The sequence below is a fragment of the Carlito syrichta genome, unplaced genomic scaffold, assembly GCF_000164805.1.
Source record: "Carlito syrichta isolate Samal-C Ts95f unplaced genomic scaffold, Tarsius_syrichta-2.0.1 Scaffold97051, whole genome shotgun sequence".
NCBI lineage: Eukaryota > Metazoa > Chordata > Mammalia > Primates > Tarsiidae > Carlito > Carlito syrichta.
Window position 1 is genome coordinate 11,674 of NW_007041147.1, and position 5,156 is coordinate 16,829.

The 5,156-nt window shown below is 57.9% G+C and overlaps 1 protein-coding gene across 1 annotated transcript in view; it reads left to right on the forward strand.

Moving 5' to 3' along the window:
- ENG (endoglin) overlaps positions 1-5,156 on the forward strand; it is a gene marked incomplete at its 3' end in the record, with an annotated part of 33,542 nt that overhangs the window by 2,755 nt on the left and 25,631 nt on the right. The gene's annotated exons all lie outside the window — the stretch shown is intronic.

Sequence of the window (5,156 nt, forward strand, 5' to 3'; positions counted from 1 at the left end):
CCAGAGCACAACCCCAGGGCCTGCCCCAGGGCCTGCCTTGACTGTAGCCCCGTCTTCTGACCGCCGCCCTGTCTTCCTGCACTCACCCCTAAATGAAACCTGGAGACCTCGAATATCGGACCTCCCATGGAACTTGGAGTGTCCGCCCATCCCTCTCTCCTTGCCACCAAGCCCCTGGGGAAACTGGGTCCCAGAATGGCGGAGGAACTTGACGCAGGCCATCCGGCTAGCTGGAGGCAGGCCTGACGAGCCAGGTCCACACACGCATGTGTGCTCGTGCCTGTTCTGAGCTCTGGGATGGCGGATCAGGACACAGGACGGTCCGGGCTCTCCTTGTCCTGGGAAAGCTGAGCCTGCTGGGGGTGCAGACACACAGGCAGATCAGAACAGCTCGCCTGGGCATGCGTGCTCGAGAAGGACATCCAGGCACCGATGCGCCTGAGAGAGGAGGAGGTGGTTTCAGCGAGATTCTCGAAGCCGGGTTCTGAAGGATGAAGTTGGTCAGGGGGTCAAGTAACAGACGACCGTTGTCTGGGAAAGGAAGAGCATGCCAGAGGCAGGGAGCAAGGTGTGTTTTGGGGAAAAGCTCATATCTCCTCCTTGTTTGGGTCAGGGTCTCACTCTGTCACCCAGGCTGGAGTGCAGTGGCACAATCACAGCTTACCTCTGCTTTGACTTCCTGGGCTCAGGCCATCCTCCTGCCTCAGCCTACCTAGCAGCTGGGACGCTGAGACCACAGGCATGTGCCACCGTGCCCGGGTAATTTTTTAGTTTTTTTTTTTCCTGTAGAGATGAGGACTCAAGATGTTGCCCAGGCTAGTCTTGAACTCCTGGGCTCAAGCCATCCTCCTGCCTTTCCCTCCCAAAGTGCTGGGATTATAGGCGTGAGCCACTGCGCACAGCCAGATTCGAGAATTTTTTTTTTTGAGTCGGAGTCTCACTCTGTCACCCAGGCTGGAGTGCAGTGGCCCACTCACGGCCACTGCAGCCTCGACCTGCTGAGCTCAGGCGATCCTTCTGCCTCAGCCTTCCAAGTAGCTGGTACCACAGGCGTGCGCCACCACGCCCGGCTGATTTTTTTATTTATTGTAGAGATGAGGCCTCATCATGTTGTCCAGGCTGGTCTCAAACCTGCGGGCTCAGGCAGTCCTCTCACCTCTGCCTCCCAAAGTGCCAGCATGACAGGCATGAGCCACTGTGCCAGGCTGATTCCAGGACATTTTAACTCCACATTGAGTTGCAGTGTGTAAACTTGACCCTGCAGACCACGGGAGCCATGGGAGGGGCAAGAGTGAATGTGAGCTGAGGCCTTGCTGGTGGCCGAGCAGGAGGGGTGGCTGAACTGGAAGCTGGGAAGCCTGGGAGGCTGTAACTGGACCCTGAAGGCGTCCACGAAGACTGGGTGACTGAGGAAACGGAAGACAGAAAAGAGCTTTGTCTAAAAGCGTCTGCCCTGGTGGGAGAAAGTGATCCCCACAGGTGCTGCATCATCCAAGTGACACCACCCACCTGTGACTTGCTGGAGCCAGAGTGTCGGGTTCAAATCCATGCCCTGTCACATAACCATTGGGTCCTGCTGGATGAATTCTTTAACCTCGCTAATCTTCAGTCTCTTCCTGTGTAAATGGGCATGTCAGCTGCCCCCTCATGGGGCTGCTGTGAGAATCCAAAGTGTAATCTTTTCTTATTTTTCACCACATCATGGCTGGCCACAGCCTCGACCTCCTGGGCTCAGGCGGTCCTCCTACCACAGGCTCCTGAGTAGCTGGGACTACAGGTAGGCTAATTGTTTGATTTTTGGGGGTACAGACAGGACCTCGCTATGTTGCCCGGGCTGGTCTTGAACTCCTGGACTCAAGCGATCCTCCCACCTTGGCCTCCCAAAGTGTTGGGATTACAGGTGCGAGCAATCCCAGCCAGTCCATGTAAAGTCTTGAAACCGTGCCTTGGCTACTAACAAGCACGATGGAAGCACTCCCTATATTGCAAATGGGGAAACTAAGGCTCAGAGAGGTTAGGCTCTGCCCAAGGTGCCCAACTTTATTATTATTATTAATATTATTACTTTTTTGAGTCAGAGTCTCACTCTGTCACGCAGGCTGGAATGTAGTGGTACAATCGTGGCTCACCGCGGCCTCAAATTCCTGGGCTCAGGTGATCCTTCTGTCTCAGTCTCCTGAGTAACTGAGACGACAGGTGTGCCACCATTCCTAGCTAAATATTTTTTTATTATTTGTAGAGACGAGTTCTCGCTATGTTGCCCAGGTTGGTCTCAAACTCCTGGGCTCAAGCGATCCTCATGCCTCAGCCTCCCAGAGTGTAATCTCAAAGTGCTGGGATTCCTGGCGTGAGCCACCGCGCCCAGCAGGGTGACCAGCTTTTGAAGAGGCAGAGCTGGGCTTTGACCCAGGCCATCTGGCTCCAGAGCTACTTTCCTTGACCTATATCCTCTGTGGCCTCCAATGTATTGGGTAGCCGCGTGGAAGCGCCAGAGTTGGCGTGTGCTCGCAGGCAGGGAGGCTGGGGAGGGGATGGCGGCGGGAGGGGGGCCTCTCGCGAGGGCCGGTCACCCAGGCTCCAGCAGCTCCTCCACCGGCCTGGTCCCAGGAGGCCCCGGCGTCTCCCTTGGTGCCAGGGGATTGTTTTCAGCTTGGTCTGGGCCCGTCTCGGCCTCCGCTCTGGGAGACAGGCCCAGGCGTCACCCTCCTCCTGTCTCCCCATTCTCGTCTGCGTCTGTGGGGTGGGGGCGGCCAGGATTCGAAAAGGCCCCAAAATAAATGGGCCTCTTATCTGATCTCCCAGCCTGGCCCGTTATCTGATCATTACATAATGGCCAGGCTTGCGGCCTCTCCCCCTGGCTGACGGCACGGAGGAGGTGGCCCCAGCAATCTGCAGGAACTGGGGTTCCTGGCAGTCTGGGGAGCGGGCAGGGAAAGTCCCGAAGGGAAGGAGGGAGGGGCTGGGCTGATCCGCGGCCGCCGGGGTCCTGTGGGGAGTGGAGCCGAGGCCCAGCGCAGGCAGCCCCACGGCGTGAGACTGTGGCCACCGCCCCCCCAGGGCCTCTGTCTTCCCCTCTGCCTGGAAGGGGCTTGTGGCAGGCAAAGAGCTGGTGCTCACGGCAGGAAAAGGGAGAGGGTGGGTGGCCTGGGGGGCAGTGGGCAGGAGGGCGTGAGACAGAGGGGCCGGCTCTTGGGTCCACGGGGGCGAGGGAGACCCCGGGACTGCGACGCCCCAGAGCCCTCACCTGGAGGCTGCCCTGTGCTCCCCATCACCCACCCCCAGTCGATTCTTCTATCGAGGCTTAAGTCAGTAAAATGACTGCTAAAAAGAACTGTCCTGTGCTCACCTCGCCAGCCCCTGTTATGCTGCCGCTGGAACTGTGCAGAGGAGATTAGCATGGCACGCAGATTCGTGACGCCATCATGCTTTTGAAAGCAAAACAAACAAAGAACAGCCTGGTTCAGGGTCCTGTGGGGTCCTCCCAGCCACCTCCATGAAGCGTGTAGGGTCTATGCTTGCCGTCCTTCTGCAGACCAGGACACTGAAGCCCCAAGGGGTGAAACTGTCCACCAAAGCCACACAGCTAGCAAGGGCTGGGCCTGGGAGTCCAACCGAGGTTGGCCTGACTCCAGGGACCTTGCTTTCTTATTTTTATTTTATTTTATTTATTTAATTTTTGAGGTGGACGTCTCACTCTGCCACCCAGGCTGAAGTGCAGTGGTACAACCACAGCCCGCCACACCTGGACCGCCTGGGCTCTGGTGATCCTCCTGCCTCGGTCCCCCAGGTAGCCGGAACTTCAAGCGTGTGTCACTATGCCTGGCATTTTTTGGCTTTTCTGTTGAGACGGAGTCTTGCTATGCTGCCCAGGCTGACCTCGAACTCCTGGGCTCAAGCAGTCCTCCTGCCTCGGCCTCCTAGAGTGCTGGGATTCCAGGTGTGAGCCCACACGCCCACTGGGACCTGGCTTTAACGGAGGCGCCGTGGACCCAGGCACTCCACTCCAAGGCCCTGGCCCACGCAGGACGGGGCCGGAGAAAAGACGTCCAAGGCCTAGGCCCCCACGGTGGCCAGCGGTCCTCGTCCAGACCCTCCCGTGCCAGACGGAGCTGGAGTGGTGCGCCCGGCAGGGGCAGCCATCTCACATCCTCCTGGATGGCCAGAGCCCAGCAAGCCACGGAAGGCTGGGGAAGGAGGCCGGAGGAGGACACAGACAGCCGGGATCCCCGAGAGACCTCTGGCCCCTCCCTGCTGGCGTTGGCGGGACATGAGGCCAGGCCCTCCGCACCCCTCTTTGATCTCCAAGAAAACAGGAAGTGAGCGCGCCCAGATGGAGACACACGCTCCCAAACAGTACCCCCCTCTCCGTCCTCCTTCCCTCCCAAGCCCCCTTCCCGGCACATTCCTCAGGCGAGGTGCAGGGGCCCCATTTCCGCTTCCTCCTCCACTGGGTCGGGTGAAATTCCATTCCGCTCCCTCAGGACCCGAGTTCTTTCCGGGCTGCCCGGACTCCGGGCCTACCAGGCGGCCTCCCTCCAAACCTGGGCCGCCCTCAGCCTCACCCTGTCCCCCGGGCCGGGAAACACTCAACCCCCTTCAGGCCAATCCTCCGGGAGGCCCCTCAGTGTCAGCTCCCGCCTTCCTCTAGAGTGCCCTCGTTCACACGTGGGCCCTGCAGTTAGGGTTGCCCGATGTGGCCGATGAAATACGGGGCTGGTTGTGGTGGCTCATGCCTGTAATCCCAGGGCTTTGGGAGGCCGATGTGAGAGGATTGCTTCAACCCAGGAATATGAGACCAGCCTGAGCAACAAAGCGAGACCCCATCTCTACGAAAATATTTAAAAATTAGCTGGGTGTGGTGGTCCCAGCTACTTGGGAGGCTGAGGCAGGAGGAATGCTTGAGCCCAGGAGGTTGAGGCTACAGTGATCCATGATCACACCACTGTACTCCAGCCTTGGTGACAGAGTGAGACGCATCTCTTAAAAAAACAAACCAAAAACTATATATATTTAGTGTTTTTTGTTATATTTTTTATGTATGTATGTATATATATGTTTGCATTTCAGATAAACAATAAAAAAAATTTTTTTTGAGCTGGAGTCTCACTCCATCGCCCAAACTGGAGTGCAGTGGCCGCTCCCGGCCACCGCAGCCT